Genomic DNA, 24,888 nt, shown 5'->3' with positions numbered 1-24,888 from the left:
GGAGAGCCAAGTGAAGAGACGAGAAGAGGGCACTCCGATGATCAAGCAAGAGTAGCCTTCGCCCTCGAGAACTACTATCACGAGTCCCATCGCATGTCGAGTGCACTACACACCTCCTCGATCGCATGCCCACCACCGCACAGAGCCGATTCCTATCCTGAATCTCCGTGATCTCGATCTGACAGGGACGGAGCCTTGGACTATTGGAACTCCGCCTGGGAACTCTGCCTCTCGCTCCCCTCCCGGATCAGTGAAGCTAGGCCCTCTCCTCTAAGCCATCATCTCCGCACCTCTCCGCTCTAGCTTACTTGCTTGCTTCAGTTTGCTTTGATTTCGCTTGACTCTGCCTTGTTTGCAGAGATTTCGCTATCGCTCAACTCTGCCGCGTAACAACTTCTTGAATCAAGATTGCAAAGATGCATAGCTCCGGACTCTCACCTCCACCGGAGCTACGTGGGCTTCTATTCTATATAATTAGATTATCCCGCTTTCCTCTACTCAAAGATCTCTCGCACCTTAATTATTGCAAAGATTTCGCTGTCGCATTCTTGAGCCCATCCTCACCGAGTCTGGTCTTCCCTTCCTCTCATCCCCGTGAACTCAGCCTGGGTCCTTTCCCTCTTGAATCGACTGAAGAGTGGATTGGCTCTGACCGGCAAAGTCAAGCGCAGCGGCAAATGATCTTTGCAATCGAATCTGAGCCTCCCTATGGTAGCCGACCAGAACAAGAATGAATCGACATTCTCGAACTTAACCATTTCTCTATCGAAATGAAAAGATAGGATAGCGGTTCACGAACTCAGATCATCCATTTCTTCGGAGCCGACCCTTTCTCTCTCATCTTTAACTTTGACTGCTTCTACTCTGTTTGCAAAGATTTCGCTCAACTTTGCTCACTGCCGTCCACACGTCTAGTCTAGTGGTCTAGCTCCTCCCAGGCGTTACTATATATACTATCGTTCGCTCCTCGCGCCTAGTAGGGTAGGTAGGTAGTGAGACCTCTGGTATGGTAGTCAGACCCCGAAAGCAAGGTGGAGACTCGGGAATCAGACCCCGAAGAGAGATCTTTCACAAGAACAAGAACTCATCTCATTTTACCTGATAATTGGCGCGTAGCATCGCAACTTGAATAGCCTGCGGCTTTGATTTCGCTTCGCCCTATAGTATAGGATTGCAAAGAAGGACTTGCTTGCTTCAATTGCTGATTGCAAAATACTGCACTTTGCCCTATGCCTCTAAACCACCATTGAGTCTTACCTGGGACTCATCATCTCCGCACCCCCGGTCGCTCCTTTCTTCGCTCCTCACCTGCCTGATCTAAGGACCTGGCCTAACCTAATCTTCTCTCTGGCCTCTTCTTAACCGACCTCATTTGAACTACTTCCCCATATGGGAGGGACTACAAGAATGGTCAAACTCTCTCTCCGATTCCCCTCCTCGACTGAGCCAACAATTCTCTTATCTTACTTGAATGGTTCCGACGCCGAGTCATTCCCTCTCTTCTCATAAGGAGTAACAAATACTGGAACTAAGGAAAGACACTTACCATCAGAATTAGACTTCTCACTTGAAGCTGTTTTAGTCGCTATAGAGGCTATCACTTGAGGCTTCTTTTCAGCTGTACACTTAAGCCTACGCAAAGAAAGTTACTCTACTCTACTATAGTAGTCGCTCTTTCCGCTCCTGCTCCTACTGAGGCCTGTGTTGCTAGTCTTGTTGCTACTGCTACTGTTCCTACTGTTGCTAGGGATGCTACTGCTCTTGCAGTTCCTGTTGCTAGTGTTGCTACTGCTCTTGGAGTTCCTGTTCCTAGGGCTACTGTTGCTACTGGGGCTACTCTTGATGCCTTTGCTGTTCCAGCGAAGGGTGATCCTCCTCGGCGCTTTTGAAGTTTAGGCGGTAGCTATGCCGCTTTTTAGTTTAGGCCTTCCTCCGCTTAGTAAGAACTCCAAAGGCGGAGCAACCCTGGCAACTGGAGCAGGAGCATCCCTAGGCACTCCTAAAGCCGAATACCCAGGAAGAGTAGGAAGAGTGTCCTCACTAGGAAGAACTGCAAGAGCAAGACCAGCCTCAAGAGCACCAGTAGGAGCATCAAGACTAGGAACTGGAAGAGCTGCCCTACTAGTATACTGGAAAGCAGCTTCAATAGCAGCACCTGCCTCACTAGAGCTAGAGTAACTGCCCTAGGAGCCTCTACGAAAGGAGCACCAGAAGCTACTAAAGGAGCAATAGCAACAGTAGTAGCAGCAATAGCAACAGACTCATCACTAACAGCATCAGCAGCAGTAGTAGTAGTAGTCTCTACTCTAAAGTAGCAAGAGTAGCCTCAGTAGCAGCTTTTGCTTTAGTCAGTTTTAAGTGAACAACTTGAGCTACTAAAAGAGCTCCTTGTGATGGGTCTGATTCTGATGATGTGAGTATGTTCCTGTATTGCTTGTTCTGTATTCTTCTTGTCTTTATTGCTCGCTTAAGAGTTGCTCGCAAGTAATCTTGTAAGTAGCGCCCTTTGCGAAGGATTGACTATCCAAAGCAGTAGCTCCAAGTTGTGCCCGTTTAGTGAACTCGAAAGCCTAGGAGACATCTCTAAAGGCGGCAGCCCCAATAGGAACTCTAAGATCAGCATCCCTAGCTAGAGTAACTGCAAGAACACTACTAGCCCCAGTAGCAGTAGGAACAGTAGCCCTAGCACCAGTAGACTAGTCAGCATCGACAGTATACTCAAAGGCAGCAATAGCCCCAGTGTACTCTAAAGCCTCACCAGTAGCAGCCGGAGGAGCAACTAAAGCAGGAAGACTAGTAGCACCAACCAGTATAACTGCAAAGGCAGGAGATGACTTATATCCGCCTCACTGTCAGGAGCCCCATTGTCATGCTCACCGTAAGTACCGACGCTGGAACAGCCAACACAGTCAAAGGAATATAAGCAAGAGCCCTAATTACAAACAAAATCAAATATCAACAAGCAGATAAGTGATAAGAAAAGGTAATTCTAAGGACTAACAAAACATGCTACAAAATGTCAAACTCATTAAATGCATCCTTCAACTAGATTACCAATTCCAGAAAGGCAAGGGAAAACTCAAGAACTTAGATATTCTGTAGCATCCAGATTTGGGAGGAAAAAATATCTCTTTCTGATCATTGTACTACTGAAGGAGCTGGTCTGATCAGAACAAGAAGATGGGGGGGCTCGGACTAGATAAATGATTTGTGCATATTACTTTCCTAAGGAATAACAGTGTTTCTAATTATAATTCTGTTTAGTTCTTTAGCTTGATTTAAGGTTGTATTTTTTTTTTCCAGGGAAGCACACCTCTTCTATCAACTGAAATCTATTTTACCACTTGCCAAATCCCCTTGTTTTCCTCCATTTTGAAAGGATACCTGGTAATTTCATATTATGGCAGTAGCTGAATATGCTAACTGGGACAGTACGAGCCTCATTAGTGTTTAGTGTGCCACAGGTAATTGAATCATATTTGCAGTTTACACAATAGCATATACAAGTGTAGTAGACACATACATAGCGTGGGAGAAATGCAGTTTAGTAACACATGGAGAGATGACTAAAGAGATTAATAAGCTTAGATGATTGTTTAAGTTACACAATATTTTGGGGCAGTAGTCAAGTTTAACAGGTTAACTGCTTTCACATTTAGATGGGGGTTAAGAGCACTAGATTAGAAGTGCGAAGCTCAGTGACATAGTGTCTAGAGTGTTAGGTTAAGTTAGGGAGTGAGAGCAACATTTAGGTGTTAACGACCTTGATGAGGTTTAGGTGCTAACCGTGAATGATTTGTGTATCTAGTGGAGAATTCTTCCATCAGTCAGGTGTTCAATTGGATGGTCAAATTTTATGAGAGGATGCAGTGTCCGAGATTTTCATGTTGAATTTTTAATTGAGTAATTAATAACTAAAGATTAATGTTGAGTTAATTCTTGGATATGAATAGAGGAACAGATTACCAGATTTAAATTCTAGGGTTGTCAATCATCAAGAGATACAATTTGATGTATATGACTAAATCCCAAATAACATACGAGGCTGAATCAGCTTAGATTCATTTAATTTGAATTTATTTTTTATTTTGAGATGATTGCAAAGAATTATTGAGTGGAATTAATTTGAAATTTTTTTTGAGATTTCATTTAGTGAAGAGTAAGTACTCTAATTCACTTATATAAGAATAAAGATATACAAATTGTGCAAACTATAATGATATTAAATTAATGAGTCATACTATGAAACTTTGGGAAAGAGTATAGAAAAAAAGACTAAGAAAGAGACCACGGTGACTAAAAATCAATTTGAATTTATTCCTGAAAGGTCAACAATAATTGAAAAGCTTGAAAACTTAAGCAAGACTTACATATATGCATTCGTCAACCTAGAAAAAATTGATGATATAGTCCCAAGAGAAATTATATGAAGAATTTTTAAAAAGAGAGATGTTAATATATAGCATATAGTAAACTAATTAAAGATAAGTATGAGAATGTAATTACAAGAGTGAAGACTTCAGACGAATTAACTAGATTCCCTATAAAAATTAGGTTACATCAAAGATCAGCTATAAATCTCTATCTTTTTACATTAATCATAGACGAACTAACTAGACAAATCCAAAATATAGTACAATAATGCATGTTATTTGCAAACGATATTATTTTTGTGGATGAGATATGTGAAGGAGTAAATACTAAAACTCGAATCTTAATAGGAAACGCTAGAAGTAAAATGTTTTAGGCTTAGTAGAGTAAAAACAAAATATATAAAATTTAAGTTTAGTAATATTAGGCGTAATGAGATAATTACTAAAATACGAGATAATGAGTTACCTATAACTGAGAGTTTTAAGTATTTATGATCATTTCTATAAAAGAATAGAGGAATTGAGAGAAATATCTTATATAAAATACAAATGGGATGGTTAAAATGGAGAAGAACGTCAAGTGTTCTTTATGATCGCAAAGCACATCCAAGACTTAAAAGAAAATTTTATAAAACAGTAGTTAGACCTGCTATGTTATATAGAGTTGAATGTTAGACTATGACTCGAGCACATGAGCAGAAAATGAAAGTTACAGAGATAAGGATATTAAGGTGGATGTATGAACATACAAGGATGAACAAGATAAAAAATGAAAACATTAGAGAGAAAGTCGGAATTACACCTATTAAGGGAAAACTCAGGGAGACACGTTTAAGATGGTACGAGCATGTACGTAGAACAATAAATACTCCAATTAGGTGATGTGAAACTATAATAAATATACACATCAAACCAAGAAGAGGACGGTCAAAAAAGACTTGATTCGCAACAATAAAACAAAATAAAATTTATTTAAATATAAATGATGATATAATAGGGGATAGAGTCCAATGGAATAGAATGATCCATATAGCCGACCACACCTAATGGGAAAAAGCTTGGTTGTTGTATTTAGTACATGGTTGAAGAGTTTTAGTTTTCTCTAATAATATAGTGAATTATTTAATTGAAGCATGGCCTTACGTGGAAGAGACATAATTGAAGATTATTCGGGAACCAGATTATTTATTGTGTATTGATACTAAAATTAATAGAAATGTGTTGAAAGTTAAGATGTTATTCAGCCCCCCCCTTCTCCCAACCTTCCAATATCATTACGATCAACAATCCTAATAAGTAATTGGTATGAAACTCTTAGAGGAATAATCACCAACAACAATCCTAATAAGAGATTGATTTATCTTGTTTTCTAGAAGATCTCTAATGTTAAGAAATTTTAGAGGAATTAAAAAATATATTATTAATTTTATTCATCAATCTCATATATAAAGAAAGAGGGAAGGGGAGCCTTGATGCAATGTGTTAGAATATTTAGGAATAAATATTCTATTAGATATTCTGTTTTTTCTTTATAGAATAATTCTCCTAGAATAGGTCCCTATATTAATGTATAAATAGGGGCTTATCCCTATAAATAAAGTAAGATATTTCATAATATTTTACATGGTATCAGAGCCTTAGGTTTAGGTTTATCCGCCTAACCACGATTTATCTCTTTCTTTCTCTCTGTTCGTCGCCGCCACGCGCCTTCCTCGCGTGCGTCTCCCGTGAGCAGAGGAACCGGGATCAGCCACGATCCCGCTTGAGTAGCGCCTCCACCACGAACCTCTGTCTCGTCTTTCCTCTCGCCTTTGGGCACGAGGAAACAGCGACTCCCATCGCCTTCCGCAGCAACAGCAAGACGCGCAGAAGGAGAAGCAACGTGCGATCCCTCCCGCTCGCGACAGCAGCTGGCCCGAGTCTCTCCTCCGCGAGATAGCCGCCTGCCTGATCTCCTTCACCGCGCGACAGCAGCCACTCCTTCATCGCGCGACAGCAACCAGGCGTTGTTCCTTCCGCACGCACGCCATCTCATCTTCGCCCGATTTTTCGACGCGATCTTGAGCACCTTCACCGCACGACAGTAGATGGCGCCACCAGATCTCTAAATTTTTTTTTTATTTTTCTTTCAGCAGCAGCAAATCTCTGGCCAGATCTGAGCCCGGAGAACGCAGTCCGCAAGAGAGGATCGCTTGGTTCACCGAGCGTCTTTTGCCCCTGTTTGGACCAGGACACCATTTCTTTTCATGGCTACCTCCAACACTTCGAAGCCAGATATTTCAATCCTTACCAACCACATCACTGCACCGCTCTCTTCCGAGCTATTAGATGGTAAGAATTATTCCTCTTGGAGCTCTCACATTGAACTTTGGCTTGTTGGACAGGGTTATAAGACACATCTCACCCAAATCGAAGAAGATATTCAAGCTGCCGAACGTCCTCTGTGGAAAAAGATTGATGCTCAGTTGTGTTGTATTATCCGAGCCACCATCCATCCATCTCTTAAGGATGTCTTCCGCACTCACAAAACCTGCAAAGCTGTTTGGACACAGGCTCAACAACTTTTTACAAATACCTCTCGGCGACTCTATCAAGTTTGTGAAGATCTCATGACCATTCTCAGTGCTCATCAGATTAAGGATTCTATGTCAACTTATCTGGGTTCAGTGTCTAGACTTCTTTGTGAATTCAATGAACTGCTTCCACCTGCGGCCACTCCTGTTGCAGAGCTTGAAAATCGGAAGAAATTTTTTATGTCTCTGGCTTTATATGGTTTGCCCACAGACTATTCTCATGTTCGTGATCAGATCCTGGGTAATCCCACAGAGGCTACTATGGACAGTACCTGGGCGACTCTCCTTCGTGTCCCTACCAAAGTCTCGACGTTGCCTTCTTCCAGTCATATTGACTCATCAGCCTTGGTCTCTCGAAACAACAACAGACCTCCACCTCGTAAGAATGGGAAAGGACGCCCTTGGTGTGATCATTGCCATCGACCAGGACACACAATTGATAAATGTTGGAGTCTACATGGTCGACCTCCTCGTGCTGCACAGATTGTTCAGAGTTCTGTCACTCCTTCAACTTCCACTTCACAGTTGCCACCAGATCCGACCCCACCGCCTTCCTATGATGATTTTCTGAAGTGGTATGAGGATCGAAAGACTTCTGATTCCCCTGCTACCGTTGCACTCACTGGTAATTCCTTTGCTGGCATATCTCACATTTCGAGTCCTTGGGTTCTCGATTCTGGGGCCACTGATCATATCACTGGTAATAAATCTCTTTTTTCTTCTCTCTCTACTTCTGGTTATTTACCCTTTGTCACCATGGCAAATGGTTCACAAACTCAGTCTCAGGGTGTTGGTATTGTTCATCCTTCTCCATCTCTTTCTATCCATAATGTTCTTTATGTTCCCGGTGCTCCCTTTAATTTATTATCAATTAGTCAGCTTACTCGGTCTCTTGATTGTGTCATCTCATTTACTAAATCTTCTGTTTCCTTACAGGACCGGAGTACGGGGAGGATGATTGGCTTCGGATGTGAGTCTCATGGCCTATATCGACTTCAACAGTCCTCTCTTGTTGGTTCGGCGGCGGCATCTCCACTTCTTATTCATGCTCAGTTGGGACATCCTGGCCTTGATAAGTTGAAACAATTACATCCTGATCTTTCTCACTTAAAGTCTTTGTCTTGTGAGTCATGTCAATTAGGAAAGCATGTTCGTAGTTCTTTTTCTCCTCGCACTGTGAATCGGGCTAAGTCTCCCTTTGCTTTGGTCCATTCCGATGTTTGGGGTCCGAGTCGTGTTTCCTCTACATTGGGGTCACGATATTTTGTTACCTTTATAGATGATTTTTCCCGCTGTACTTGGTTATATCTGATGAAGGATCGTTCAGAGTTATTTTCCTTTTTCAATCTTTTTTCTATGAAATTAAAACTCAATTTGGTATTTCTCTTCGAACCTTACAAAGTGATAATGCACGTGAGTATCTATCTACTCCATTTCAGACCTTCTTGGCGTCTCATGGTGTGTTGCATCGGACGTCTTGTCCTCATACCCCTCAACAGAATGGAGTTGCTGAACGCAAGAATCGTCATCTTCTTGAGACCACCCGAACTCTTCTTCTCCATTCTCATGTTCCTCTTCAGTTTTGGGGTGACGCTGTCCTTACTGCATGTTATCTCATCAATCGCATGCCTTCCTCCACTCTACAAGGTCAAATACCTCATCGTGTTCTTTATCCTCATCAGTCTCTTCATCCTTTACCACCTAAGGTTTTTGGTTCTATATGTTTTGCTCATGCTCTCGATCCTGGCACTAGCAAACTCTGTCCCCGGTCTCATAAATGTGTCTTCCTCGGGTATCCACGGTCTCAGAAAGGGTACAAGTGTTATTCCCCTACTCTCCGTCGATACTTCATCTCTGCTGATGTCACCTTCTTTGATTCGGTTCCATTTTTTGGGCCCAATGGATCTTTGTCCGAGTTTTCTCCTTCTACGCCTACACCATTGGCTATCTTTTATCCTCCGGAGGAGTCTCTGTCACCTCCGGAGACATCTCCTCCATTGCAGGTTTATCAACGTCGTTCTCGTCCTGCTTTGCCGCCGCCCACCACTGACACTGCCATGGACACATCTTTGGAGCCAAGTCTTTCGCCTCGTCCTCCGGTCCCATCTCATGAGTCTGATGTTCCCATTGCAATTCGGAAAGGTATGCGTTCCACTCGTAATCCTTCTCCTCATTATGTTTCTTTGAGTTATCATCGTGTTTCTCCTTCCTATTTTGCTTGTCTTTCTTCTTTGTCGTCTGTTTCTCTTCCGAAGACTGCAGGTGATGCCTTTGCCCATCCAGGATGGAAACAGGCTATGCTCGATGAAATGTGTGCCTTGCAGAGCAGTGGGACTTGGGACCTCGTTCCTCTACCACCAGGGAAGTCAGTTGTCGGTTGTCGTTGGGTATATACGGTGAAGGTTGGTCCAGACGGAAAAGTTGACCGGCTTAAGGCTCGTCTCGTTGCTAAAGGATATACTCAGATCTTTGGATTGGATTATGGGGACACTTTTTCTCCTGTTGCCAAGCTGTCCTCTGTGCGCTTATTCCTGTCAATTGCTGCAATTCGACATTGGCCTCTTTATCAGTTGGACATCAAAAATGTTTTCTTACATGGTGACCTGCTCGAGGAAGTCTACATGGAGCAACCTCCGTGTTTTGTTGCTCAGGGGGAGTCTTCTGGTCTTGTATGTCGCCTGCGGAAATCTTTATATGGCCTCAAGCAGTCTCCCAGAGCATGGTTCGGTAGATTTAGTACTGTAATTCAACAGTTTGGCATGACTCGGAGTGAGGCTGACCATTCTGTCTTTTATCGTCACTCATCTACTGGTTGCATCTACTTAGTAGTTTATGTTGATGATATTGTTATCACAGGTAGTGATCATCTCGGGATTTCACAGGTGAAACAACATCTGTTCAAACATTTTCAGACAAAAGATCTCGGCAAACTCAAATATTTTTTGGGGATAGAGGTAGCACAGTCCAAAGATGGGATTATCATATCCCAAAGGAAGTATGCAATGGATATTCTAGAAGAAACAGGCATGTTAAACTCAAAAACAGTTGACACACCTATGGATCCTAATGTCAAGCTCATGCCAAATCAGGGGGAGCCTCTTCCAGATCCTGAACGATACAGACGATTAGTAGGGAGATTAAGCTACCTTACTGTTACTCGTCCAGATATCTCTTTTGCAGTAAGTGTAGTAAGTCAGTTTCTCAACTCTCCATGCAAGGAACATTGGGATGCTGTGACACGCATTATCCGATATATCAGAGGTGCTCCAGGAAAGGGTCTTTTGTACGGAGACAAAGGACATACTCGAGTCGTAGGCTATTCTGATGCAGATTGGGCAGGATCTCCCATTGATAGGAAATCTACTTCTGGTTTTTGTATATTTATCGGAGATAACCTTATTTCTTGGAAAAGCAAAAAGCAGAATGTTGTGGCAAGATCCAGTGCAGAGGCAGAATATCGAGCTATGGCCATAGCCAGTCAAGAGCTTATATGGCTCAAACAATTGCTTCAAGAGCTAAGATTTGGAGAGGTTACACAAATGTCACTTATATGTGACAATCAAGCCGCCATGCATATCGCCTCGAATCCAGTTTTTCATGAGAGGACAAAGCATATTGAAGTCGACTGCCACTTTGTCAGAGAAAAAGTTATATCTGGTGAAATATCTACTAGTTTTGTTAACTCACAGGATCAACTAGCAGATATATTCACCAAGTCACTGAGAGGTCCTCGAATTGACTACATATGTAACAAGCTGGGTACATATGATTTATATTCTCCAGCTTGAGGGGGAGTGTTAGAATATTTAGGAATAAATATTCTATTAGATATTCTGTTTTTTCTTTATAGAATAATTCTCCTAGAATAGGTCCCTATATTAATGTATAAATAGGGGCTTATCCCTGGTAATAAAGGTAAGTGAGGGTTTCATAATATTTTACACCCGACAAAGACACAATAACCAGATATGAATCTTCGATCATCCATGGGTCCTGCCTAATCAGCATCTGAAAAACCCTCATCCTTAGTATAACTACGATAGTCATACAACATACCTCATCCAAGTGCTCCTTTCAAATAGCACAAAAATTGTTCTATAGCTGCCCAATGATTAACTATTGGAAAAACCATATAGTGACCCACAATACTCACTAAATATGCAATGCCTAGAAGAGTCTCAATGAAATAATTTAACTTTTCAACCAATCTTTTATCTCTCAAGATTCTCAAATAATTCACCATCTTTTGTGAGTTGCAAATTAAGAGTCATTGGAGTACTACATAGTTTAACCTCAAATTTTCCTGTACAATAAATCAAGTATATATTTCATCTGAAATAAGAAAATTCCTTTCTTACTTCTTGTTACGTCAACGCCAAAGAAGTATTTTAAAATTCCTAAATCCTTTGTATGAAACTAACTATGAAAAAAGATTCCAGAGACAAAATATTTACAATATTATTTCCAATAATGACCATATTGTCTATATCTACAACTAGCAAGATGATGCCCACTATACACTATCTGTAGAGACAAAGAATGATCTAACTTACATTTCTTCATTCCAAACTTCTCAATTATCTGACTAAATTCGTCAAACCAAACACGGAAACTTTATTTCAAATCATATAAGGGTTTACAAAGACAACAAACTTTTCCATACTCCCCCTACACAATAAAGTCCAGCGGTTGCTCCATATAAACTTCCTCCTAAAGGTCACCATAGAGAAAAGTATTTTTGAGGTCTTACATCATCAATTATAAGTAGCCCCCATGGAAATAAATAAGGAAGTAAGTTTAATAACAGGATAAAAAGTATTAGGACAATATACTCCATAAGTTTTGGCATAGCCTTTAACAACAAAATGGGCTTTCAATCAAGCAATACACCTATGAGGATTAACTTTAACTGTAAACACTCATTTGCATCCAATTGTCTTCTTCCCTGCAAGTAATTTAAGTAGGGTCTAAGTATCATTGTCATCTAGGTCATTCATCTCTTCGATCATAGCATTATGCCAACCAAGATAAGATAGAGCTTCATGAACAATTTTAGGAAGGGATAGAGAATCCAGAGACATAATAAAGGAACAGGTCGATGATAATAAGTTATTATAAGACGCAAAAGAAGACATTAAATAAGTGCATTAACGTTTACTCATATGAAGAGCAATTGGTAGAGCATTACTTAAAATTGGATCCGTTGACAAAAAGTTGGCGTGAGACATGATTCAGGAGGAATATATCATAAGCATGTTGTATAGGAGGCTTAACAAGAACATATTCAATAGGATCATAAATAGAGGATATGACGGTATAGAATAACAAATCATCATTGTCCCTTGACAAGGGTCATCAATAGAGGGAAAGAAAAGTGTGGGTTCAAGAAAAGTGGCATCAGTGGACAGTGGCATCTATATCCTTTTTTAGCCCAAGAATACCTAAGAAAACCACATTTCAAAGATTTTGGATCAAGTTTTGTGACCTAAGGATGAATAACCCTTATAAAGCATATACAACCAAATGTTCTAGATTCAATAGGAAATAATGACTTATTTAGAAAGAGAATGTGATAAGGAGTCTCATTATGAAGAACGGACAATGCCATACGATTTAGAAAGCAACTATGGAAACTACATCGGCCCAAAACCATTTAGGAACCTACATTTGGAATAATAAAGCACTTACAATTTTAAGGTGTTTATTCTCTCTCAGTAACCCCATTTTAGAATGGTGTGTCTACATAAACGGTCTATGGAGAATGTCATGTTGAGTCATATAAGTTTGTAAAGATTCTGATAAGTATTCCTTAGCATTATCACTTCGTAATATTTGTATAGGAACATTAACTTGACTTTTAGTCTTAGCAAAAAAGACAATAACTAAAAGAATATGACTTTTCATCAAGTATAACCATGTCACACGAGTCATCAACAAAAGTAACAAAATGCCTAAACCTAGGTTAAGACATAATAGGACAAGGTCCCAAAAAAAGAACTAACACATTTATTGACTCTTGGACTTGAACTTAGACGATGATTTAGCAAACTAACATGACTCATAATCTAATGAGGATAGATTATAAAATTGGGAATAAAGTTTCTTCACTACTGGAAGAGAAGGATGATCCAACTAACAATGTGCTTTGAACAGGGTGATTATTCTAGAACAAATGATGGACCTTGGTACCTATGCATCAAGGATGTAGAAGCCCCCCGATTAATACCTTTTGCCAATAATCTTCTTGATCATAAGATCTAATTAGAAAAGAATGAGACAACAATTAAAAGTACGAGTGAGTTTGCTTACAGAAATTAGATTAAAAGACAATTAAGGTAAACTTAAGACAGAGTGTGATGGAATTGAAAGAGTTGGAGTACTTGCATCAGAATCAAGAACATAAGATGTTAACCCATCCGCTAAAGTAACAGGAGTTGAGATATGTGACTAAAAAGTAGCGAACAAATTAAAAATACCTATCATATGATCTCTAGCACCAAAAGCAATGACCCATTTGGAGGACAAGGAAACAAGACATATAGTTAGTCTAGCTGACTCGACAATAGTAGTAAGGTATAGATAAAGATTTTAACAATTCTTGATGCTGAGAGAATTTGATATGTTTATTAATAGAGATCATAACAAACTCCTTCTCAGTCATATCATCAAGGAGTAGTAGAGAACTAAATTTGAAATACCCAAGAAACTCTAAATCTGTTATTCAACAAAAGTTCCACCTGAACATATGTTGACTCATCTAGGTATGTGAAAATATTATACGGAGCAGAGTGAACAAAATAGTGACAACCAAAGATATTTTGGTAATGAACACGTTTTCACACACCAGCATGTGGGACTAGACCAGAAAACTTGTAATGACGTGTGTGGCTCACGCGTAGAGATTCGGATGGGGGCCACAGTGGCTAATGGAAGAGGAGTTGTCAGCATTAATCAATAATGGAAAAGAAGAGGAGGCCATGGTTTAAATTTTCGTTCCGTGTCGGGTGAAACAAGTGAAATTTATCGTTCCACCCTCCTCCCGGTATCGGAACCACAGGCAACCGTGGGGTCGCGAGGTTGCGGAGGTATCGTGACCCCACTGCGACCCCCACTGGTCACGATGAGGACAAGCACACCCACGGGTGGCGACGTAGTTTTAATTAAAACTTAGATTAATAATTTAAACAGGCTTAATTAAACTCTAATAAAAATTTTCCATTAATTTACCATATATATTATTTATTTTAATTTTAAAAATATATAATAAAAATTTTATTTATTTATTTATCATATAAAAGTGTCGCGATCTCGTAATTTTTTCTTTTAAAAAAATTAATTTTTTATTTTGCATTTTTTAAATATTTAGATTACATTTTTATTTTTAATTAAATATATTTTATATTTAAAAAGAAATCATATCAATACGGCACAATACGGTATCGAAATCGTATCATTCCAATCCAGGACTGAAACCTCAGCACGAGTCTATATTTTAAACCATAGAGGCTAGGGTTTCGAATGACAGCTAGGGTTTGCTCTAACATCATGTTAAAAAATTTTAGAATTAAAAAATATGTTGTTCATTTTATTCATCAATCATACATATATATAAAGAGTATTTAGACTTAATTAAATTACTACAATTGGGGTAAATTATATCCCTATAGTCAAAGTAAACCATATCCCTATATTTCTTATTTCTATTTATATAATTTATCACATCTAGTTACAAGAAATTGCTTAGCCGATCCCACCTAGTGGGATATCATTTGGTTGTTGTTGTAGTAACAAGAAATTGCTCACTATAGCTGAGTAAGGAGTTGGTGGGTTATTCGGCCAGCGGAAGCCTAGCCCGAGGGTGTGTCTTAATATAGGAAGGAGATTAGGTCATTAGTTTGCTTGACTAAGAAGAAATGCAATTGAGGGCATTTACTAAGTGGCTCTGTAGCTCATCCCTATGAGGAGAATCTAGTAATATGTCATACACATTATAGAGGTTTACTCTATTAATTCATATTAAAAAGTAGATTAGTCGATTTTTAAAGGTGACACACCGAACACATTGGGTGCTTGGATGTCAAAGTGAAGTTTCTTAAGCACATTACATCTTGTATCAACATTATGCATTATTCATTTGTTTGCATTATTTATCATTTTGATTTATCACACACATGCACATTGTATCTAACATTAAATTAAGTAGTGTTTGTTGTGAGACCTACACACCATTTGTTCACCCCCATCCCAACCCCTTTAGTTGAACCATCATCAATCCTACAAAATCGTGGGTTAAAAAAGGAGTTTTGTAGTCTTATCAATGTAAATGAATGTTCTATTACTAAGTTTAAGCATTGTGAATAAGCAAATGTGACATGCAATCGAACAAATTTAGATCACATGTTGCAAGGTAAACTATATAATGCCCAGTTAGTTAAAAGAATCAACTTACTAAGATCAGCTTGAATTAGATAGGAAATAACACTATGGCTAACTGCATTGGAGCACTAATTTACCCAAATGTCTTTAGCATCACCAAGTCAATCCAGAGTGCAAGGTTAACTTATTCTTCCTAGCGAACTAGATCAACAGAAATTGGATAAGATTCAATCAGATAAAATCAATATGGAATATTGCAAACAAATCAGTTAAATAACTCACAACTCTGATTCTTATAAGTAGTAACAACAATCAAAATGATGGACCATGAAAAAATAACATTGGATTTGGAAGTCAAAATATGCACCATTAAAGTAAGAGTGCTGATTGATGGGAAAAATCATCATCATTTTGACTGCTTCAGTTTCTATATTCCATATCTACATTGCAAATATATGCAATTTCTCAATTGCTTTTAAATTCAATAAGGATGCTATGGACAAGAAATATGATTTGTTACAAACAGAACAGTTACAAATGAAATTATGCAATGGAGGGCAAACTTAAAGAGAACCAAAGTTAGGCAAAAACACTGCAAGATGCTAGGGGAAATGAATCTGCCAATTGGCAGGGAGAAAAAGAATGCACAATATTTGCCAGAAAAAAATATACATAAATTTCTAGGAAGAAAAATTATACAAGTGAATTCATAAAACATAAATAGATAATCAAAGCTAGAAATATGCTACAAAAAGGTCATAACTCATAAAAGTAAACTTCCTGTCACTTACAGGACTATGGGACCCCATGGACCAAGATTCTGCTTCACCCACACTAGAAAATCCTTCAGAATCTGTTGGCAAGCAATATTAAAAGAACTGTCATCAAAATCAAATGTAAACCAATACTCCTAATACATATTTTAAGTAAACATACCATAACCTTAACATGTGCATCAAAGACAGAACGAACACTTATTCTGGCCAAAAAGTGAACAGAAGCGTAATACAAAATTATAGTCCAAAAGGACCAAATTAAAATATAATAACAATTTCCATCAAGCACACAAAGGACTGATCACATTCCACAAACTAGATAAACTAGCAACTTATCATGACAAGGAACATCAATGAGAATTGATGAGGTATAAGTGGTAGTAGGTAGCCTGCATGTTTTACAAAGATTTCACATAATTTTGATTTGATTTGTTTTAGAGGTTGAGATGGCCTCTAATCAATTTAAGTAAATCACGAAGGCAAATGAACCAAGAAAAAACGGGTCAACTACTATACAAAGATCATTACAGAATTGGACCCTATTGCTGACCTTTCTTGACTGGACGAGAATTTTAATAAACTAAAAAAAAATCCCATAGCAAACATTGACAGCAACCATCAGCCAAATCACGAACAGGAGATCTAGGAACAATTCCGCCATTTTTGTTCCTCTTCATGCATTAAAAGGTCAAAGATCAGATCATAGTACATGGTTACATGATCAAGACCCGCAGAAGGCTTAATCGATATCGAAACCGGAAGCTGCCAGTAAATGCATTTCCCCATATCCCACTCCACGACGATTAACGCCCAATTAAAAAAGGAGGTAGATCATATGATGCTAGATACCTTCTCGACAGGTAGCGTGATGAAGGCGGTGGCGATGGCGGCGATGAGGAGGAAGAGGAGGGAGACGCGGAAGAGGGCAGACCAGGAGATGGCCATGGATGATAGTAGTCGTCGGCGCCACGGCCGGCACTCCTCGGCGTCCTCGCTTTCCAGCGCGCTGCCCGCCTTCCTCGCCCTCAACCCCCCAATGTTAGCCAGATCTACTTCCCCTCGTTTCCCCTTCTTCGATTTGGGTTCTACCTGGCTATTTTTGGTCGGTCGACGATGCCACTCCCCTCCGTGTCGGTGGTTTTTTTTTTCTTTCTTTTCCTTTTCCGCCTCTTTTTAGTGCTTGATCAACCGGTTAACACAAAAACAAGGAGTTAATAAACTGTGTTGGTAGGTCTACGACTCTACGTAGCGTAGATGCTGCTTCTTTCACCGACCACGCGCTCGCTCCACGCCGTCAAGATGCTTGCGCAGTCAAACGGATCAAACTCAAGGTGGCGGACGGATTAATCCATCCAATTCCAATCCAACTCAATTTAAAATAAATTATAAATTAAACGAATCAACTCATAAATATATTAAAAAATAAAAAAAATTTAAAAATTTTAATTTAAACGAGTTAAATTAAAAATTTTAAATTTAAATTACGATTTAGACGAATCAAACTCATAAATTCATTGAATTTTCTTCTTTAATTTTAAATTTTAAAAAATAAATAAATTTTTTCAATCCGCGAGTTAATTCTTGCAGGTCGTGTACCGATCCACGTAGATTGCGGACCTAGACAGATTGATCCATCTGAACTCATTGCTCTGGTTGAGAAGTGCTCCAGGACACGTCACCGGACCTCAGCTCGCCGTGGGCTGGAACGGAAGAAGGAGGGGAGGAGAAGAAGAGAGCTGGGAGAACTCTGAGGACCTCCGGACCTGCGAACAGAGAGAACGTCAGTAGGAAGGCCGGGTGTTGCCCCGGCGCGACCACTCCGACGCTCAAATCAGTGGAGAAAACGGAAAGGAAGAGGATGAACAGTAGAACTTGAGCGCGTAAAGAGAGTAAGAGAGTTCCGATCCCATACCTGTCCGACGGAGTGGCCTTTTAAAGGAAGGGATGAGCGTGCGCAGGTGTCACGTCATCATTTACAAGATGTCCCATCATAATTAATTAGATGTCAAGCACAATAGTCATGAGACTCATCTCTGGTAGGTGCCGTCATGTCACTGCCCATGTGGGTGCTAGAGAAGGCGGCGATAATAAATGAAGAGCGTGGGCCAGTCAGAGAACATGATGGGACATGCCAGGGCACTGTAAGGCGAGTCTGCTGAGGACTCGGATTCGGCCTGATGAGGAGTCTGCTGAGGACTCGGATTCAGTCTGCTGAGGAGTAGGCTGAGGACTCGGATTAGCAGGATTCGGCGAGGCTCCTGCCAGATGGAAGGATTCGGCAGGCTGCTGCCAGATGGAGGATTCGGCAGGCTTGTGCCGGAGGGAGGATTCGGCAGGCTTGTGCCGGAGGGAGGATTCGGCAGGCTTGTGCCGGATGGAGGATTCGGCAGGCTCTGGCCGAATGAGGATTCGGCGAGGACCATGGCCGAGTGAGGAATCGGCAAGGGATGTGGCCGAATGGGGATTCGGCTAAGGCTCTGGCCGAATGGGGATTCGGCGTTGGGTGTGGCCGAATGGGGATTCGGCTAAGGCTCTGGCCGAATGGGGATTCGGCCAAGACTTATCAGACCAAGGGAGATTTGTACAGGGTTTATCAGGTCTCTGGGCGAGATTCAAATCAGACCCGGATCAGACTTGATCTCATGCTGACATCATCGTGGATATCTGCCGTAACACTCATCTAAAATAAATTGATAAAATTTCAATTCAACTTTTAAATTATTCGATGAGACAAACTAATTCAACATCTCTAATTATTTTTCCTTTCTTGACGATGATACCTCCGAAGACGTACTTCTCCATCATCGATAATATTTCTTCCTCACTTTTTTTCTTCCTCGATAAGTACATAAATTAGAAATTTTTATCCAAACAACGTAAAGTAAAATACTAATCTTTTTAAATATTACTTTTTTTTCTTTTGCAGTTTTCATATGACGATAAATATTTGCACGTCCAAATTTTGGGAACTTCAGAATTTATTAATCATAGTATCTAATTTAACATGATTCCAATATTTGATACTTATTGATTATTCTTTAATCAGTTTAATATTTAGGACTCCTGAATTACATCCATTGCAAGAGCAAAACAAAACACTTCAAGTGCCACAGCAGTTCCTAAATTCGCATGATGAAATGTCTCAGCAACCGTTTATTCTTCAACAATGTGCAAACCCCACTAGTTTCAGTCATCAATCAATTTTAAGTAGAACACATCAGGGCAACCCTATGATATATGTGAGAAGAACATCTGATGCTTTTGGAACATAATTGAATTAGTTATGATAAAATAGATTTGCAGAAGAGGATAAGAATTCGAATTTCGATGAAGCTAAGATAATATTCTTTTCCGTTATGAGCAACTGCAGTTTCTCGATTTACCTGCTCACAGATGGTCGTGAAGTCGACCGTGTGGGACCGCTAGGATGGCAAGTCGCTAAGATAACAAATTTTACCTTTTGTAAAAAAAAATAGAACAACATCCGGTTGTCATGCCCAATCCAAGCTGCTTCAAAACTTCAGCTGCAAACCTCAACGTAGCCATGACTTCCATGACTTACTGCTCATTAAAGAATGACAAGAAGCATCAGCACCAGATCTTTGCCATTGAAGACACCAGATCTTTGCCATTGAAGACCAAGGTATGCAGATACCTAAGTTATTTTCTGTAGTCATTAAAATGAATAGATGGCTGAATTATTATGTGATTATGAGTGGCGGATTCCACCTTTTGCTCAAGAAGAAGGAAATTAAAACAAAATATTAGTTTTCTAATTTCTTACTTAATCCACCATAGCACCTAATTAGTCATTTAATCGGATCTACTAAACCTGATTAAACTTGCTTATAGTTAGATTAATATCACAATGGCACATTTTGTGGAGCCATTGTAAGTATGTCCATTTGACATGTTTCCAACTTTCTTTTTTCATATTAAAGTGGTGTTTGTCATATAATAAAGATGGAATGAAACAGAAATACATACGCTTTCATTTCATTTGTTCATGAATAAAACATATGATTTTGACTCCCTTTTCAATGTTTTAGTTTTAGCAATAGGCACCCCCAAGCAAAACAAATGAAGTGGCAAAGATTGAATCTTGACAAAATTAAGATAATGTGCTTTTTTATAGTGATCAATTATAGTTTCTCGATTTATCTACTCACGGATGAACTACTGGAATAGCAAATTCCATCTTTTGTTAAAGTTTTAAAATTGGACCAAATAAATTAGTTGGATTGAACGCATTAAGTTAGTCTAATCAATTCACACTGGATCCATTTGCTAACTCGGTCAAAGCTGAGTTGGGTTGAATATGTCAGCCGAATCCAGACAAGTTGGTGGCGCATGTGGGTCCAGTCAAGTCAAATTGAGGTCGAATATTTCATCCTAGTCAAGTCAAATTGAACCGAATCTATCTACCAATTTAGTTAAATTGAGTCGAATGATGTCAGCCCAATCAAATCAAATTTGGATTAATTTGCCAGCGCAGTCCATAATTGGTCCTAATACACTGGCCCAGTTAAGTGTCATTAGGCTTGCCAGCCTAGTGTTATAATTCAGAGGTCAGACATTGTTAAGATGCAAAGTGAACAGTTTGTGTTTGATCAGACGTAAAATACTACTTTTGTACAAGGAAACAAATAAATACAAATTCAACTTACATTATAGGATTGTACCTGCTACTCTTGCTTAGCATTTAAGGTTAAAGATGCATCAGCAAATAAATCAAAATTCAAAATTTTCTCCATGATTTTTTCTTCCAATGACTCCCTATTTCACACTGCAAACTACAAGTCTGCAAAGAAATCAGTAACAGTAGAGCCTGATGTTTGCCCCTTGCCGGATTTCTTCCTCATCGTACCTTCACAAACAATTAGAGTTAAGAATTATGAACTGCTAAACACATATGACAGTTTAAACCGCATGTCTGCACCTTTAGTAGATATCAGAGGTTTCACATCGACATCCATCTCTTCATCATCGCTATCAGTTTCGACCATTTGATTTTCTGATGCACCGTTTTGGTTATCCAAAAGTTCTTGCAAATCCCAAAGCTACGAAAGAAAAAGATAACGTACAGGTTCATCAGTTGCATAATCTCGGAAAGATGGTACCATACCAGATAAACGTAACCAAGGCCTGACGTGCCAGATAAATTAATCCGTAAATCAAATAGCGGATTATAATTTCACCTTCAAAATTTGATCATGTGAAATGCTGCCAAGAAACTGTTTGTCTTTTGATAATGCTGCATGGCCAACAACATGGGCTGTTAGAACAGTCAAACAAAAACTTTAAAGTATTAACAACAACAACACAAACACATACCAAGGCGCTCTATTGGGTATTCTGAATGCTCTGCAAGTGGCTGAATTATCCTATTTGGTAGAATGCCTACTAACCTATCCAAAAATTTATGATGTTAAGGAATAAAGAACTTTGGAATTCGGAGAGAGCCGGAGAGGTTAGTCCAAAAACCTTATCACTCCATCCTCCGATCCAGAAATGAGTGTCTTCGTCAAGCTACAAAACCATAATATGTTAATTCATTTCAACAAAAAGGTGAAATCCGTCATCCTAACGGCCTCACACAGTCAGCCCCACGACCATCTGTGAGAAAGTAAATCGAGAAGCCACAATTGACCACGACGGAGGAGGATATTGTCTCAGCTTCGTCGAGATTCGACCCTTACCCATTTCAACAATTTTGCTCCGTCGTAACTAACTCAATTATGCTCCGGAGACATAATATGTTAATTCATAAATAACTGAAGAGTTGAATTATCTGTGTATAACAAAACTACTCACCTTCAATAATGTATCAACAGACATAGGATGCCCAAGGAAACGGTCACTAATGATACAAAAATATAAGGGTTAGATGTATGGACTACTATGGGAAAAAAAACAACCCAAAGATAATGACATCATGAACCATAAACACAAACATTATCTACTTTCTGATAAAATTACCTGCAATCGTTGAAATGGCCCCAAGAATATAATAATAATGCTCCTGTCTGAGTTCCGCAGATAACTTTTCGACCACCCTGGGTAAAATAACATATTTTTATATAAAAAAACAATACTCCAACAAATCTTCTTGCTATTTCTGTACTGAATCATATTTTTCTAATGATATTAAACATAGCTTTAAGCTCATTTTGCTGAAGTATCATAGTACTCTTATGGCGTATGATGTGCGACACATACACAAGACAACAAATAAGATATCACAAGACAGAAGAATTGCAGCATATTATGGATCACAACAAGTATTATGTGTAGGGCAAAAAAAAAATGATGATAGTTTAAAGTAACAAGAAGAGAGTCTGCCACATTGTACAGATTATGGAAAAAAAAATGCACCCTACATGTGAAACACATATCCAGTCTCATAAGGTCATCCAATCCAAGACTTCTACAAATTGTTAATAGTGACCATGAACACTGCCCCTTAAAGCCCCCAAAGAGAGCATGACTGTAACACACGGATGTTACTAATCTCAATCTAACCTCAATCCATCAGGATAAGCTTGATGTGTCAAAAGAGCTGGGTCCCTCCATCAAATAAAGAAGCACCTAGTCTTCAAGATTGATCCAAATTTTGTGAGAAAAAATTCCTGTGGATCGAGTTTCCCAGGACAATGGGTTGGATCTTAACAAGTATTACACTCGAATCCAATCCAAAAATCAAACACAAACAACAAAAGAGAAAGGAATAATAAACTTAAAAAAGAAGAGCATATTTTCTCAAATTCTTATCCCTCAAACTGGTCACCTAAACATCGTTATTGTCGACATTGTTGGTGCCCCGATTAATTTTGATGTGATCAACCAAGTTAAGTTAGATCTTGTGTTATTGTGATCCCTCTGCTAAGTGTGCAGGACTTAGGTACGGAGGAAGTCGAGCGTACGACATAACAGACGAGAAAGATAGCACGGGGTAGTGAGCCGACAGGCTCGGTGCATCTGAAGAACGCGGAAACTGCGAAAGAGTATACCGGTGGAGCGAGAAGGACGTGCGCGACGTCCGAGGGACGATAAGTTGGAAAGAAGTACGCTCGATGGGCAAAAGACCGGAGTCGGGTTCGGATGAGCCTAACTCCGATTAGCCAAAAATCACCCAATCGACGATTCTACAAAAAGTCAAATATGTTGACTTCTGACCGGAATAGAAGACTTAGACTTGGACCTTTTGAACATGACCTTTTTTAAAAAAAAGATAAGATTTGATCAATTTTATCTTTTATCATATAAAAGATAAATATTTAATTCTTATTAAGGATACCTTTCTTTATCTTTTATTATAGATAAAGTTTATCTTTATTTAATCAACGATTACAATCAAAGCAAATCTCCGATCAATGGCTAAAAGAAAATTCATCTACGATCAACGATCCAGATCTATTCTCTTGGATTATAAATAAGACTTAGAGTTTTATAAGTCATATCATCAATTACTTTGTAATTTTCTCTCTAATTCACTGTGCTACAACTGTAAAGGCTTCTCCGCCTAAAGAAGTTCTGATTGAGCGTTAACCGCTTTGGAAGCAACGATCCAGTTGCGACCAAGTTTCTTTTTTAAAAGACGAGTACTATTCTTTTTAACCGTCTATTCACCCCCCTCAAGAACGTCCAACCCGATCCTACAAGCGGTATCAGAGTGAGTTCGCTTTTGAAGGATTAATTGCTCGATAAAGCAACAGGACGATGACCGAAACGCATATCCATCCACCCAAATTCGAAGAGGATTTCACCGTCTGAAAAAAATGGAAGTATTTTTTCGTATTGATTTCGATATATTATTGTCTATTAAATATGATTTTGCAGTTCCAAAGATACAAATGGGGATGAAAAAGAAGAAAGTCTATGAAATAAGGAGCAATCTGAGTCCATTGCCAACGGTAAGGCCGAGTTCCACCTCCTAACGGTCTTACCTACTCAAGAAGTGAATCGGATCGGCACCTACCACTCCGCGAAAGAACTGTGGGAGTTCTTAGAACTTCATGAGGGTACCTCAAAAGCCAAGTCAGCAAGGAAGGACCTTCTATGGAATCAGCTGATAAATCTACGAATGATGAAAGGAGAAACGGTGACAGAACTTCACACCAAAATTAAAGAGCTAATCTCCGAACTCACCCAACTCGGCGAATCGATAAGTAATCGCGATTCTATTCGATACACCCTCAACGCCTTCCCGAGAACCCAGGAGTGGAGTACAATCGTCGACGCCTATTACATTTCCAAGGATTTAGAGGTAAGTACGCTAGATTAAATGTTTTCTATTTTTGAGTTACACGAGTCTTGATGTACAGGATCTAAAAAGAGACAACATTGCCTTAAACACAATGAAAACGAAAAAGGTATCAGAATCCTCGACGGACTACGAAGAGACAACACATATAGTAAGGACCTTTAAAAAGATTTTTAAAGCTAACAAGTTTTTGAGGATGCAGAAGAAAAGGCGATCTCCGAAAAAACATACTGTCTAATGCTATAACTGTAATGAGGAGGGGCATTTAAAAGACCAGTGCCCCAAACTCAAGAACCAACCAAAGAAGAAGGCATTGAAAGCCACCTGAGACGAGACCTCGTCTGACGAATCGGAAACGCAGGAGTATGCCGGACTTGCGCTGATGACAAGTCATCAAAAAGAGAGCACTGATGAAGGTGGAGCAACGTCAGAAGAAAGTAACGACGAAGGGGGAGCCTCTCTTTTCGAAAGCGACCCAGTAAATGAGGTATGTTTTCTCCCTCACGATCAGTTATACGCTGGAATAA

General features: G+C 39.4%; 1 long non-coding RNA gene and 1 pseudogene across 1 annotated transcript; both read right to left on the bottom strand.

Moving 5' to 3' along the window:
• Positions 1-2,877: 2,877 nt before the first annotated feature.
• LOC141816946 (uncharacterized) lies at positions 2,878-17,261 on the bottom strand. Its single transcript, XR_012600761.1, has 3 exons — positions 16,948-17,261; positions 16,114-16,175; positions 2,878-2,932 (listed from the first exon to the last, which is right to left on the bottom strand). It is a non-coding gene; the product is annotated as an uncharacterized LOC141816946 (long non-coding RNA).
• A 3,523-nt stretch (positions 17,262-20,784) lies between these two features.
• On the bottom strand, positions 20,785-22,162 carry LOC141816947 (WD repeat-containing protein 55-like; annotated as a pseudogene).
• Positions 22,163-24,888: the final 2,726 nt, after the last annotated feature.

The sequence above is a fragment of the Curcuma longa genome, unplaced genomic scaffold (assembly GCF_044706935.1).
Source record: "Curcuma longa cultivar G26 ecotype Majalengka, Jawa Barat unplaced genomic scaffold, ITB_CL_G26_1.1 contig_18690, whole genome shotgun sequence".
Taxonomy (NCBI): domain Eukaryota; kingdom Viridiplantae; phylum Streptophyta; class Magnoliopsida; order Zingiberales; family Zingiberaceae; genus Curcuma; species Curcuma longa.
The sequence above is the reverse complement of the archived record's forward strand: the minus strand, read 5'-3'. Positions and strand labels throughout refer to the sequence as shown.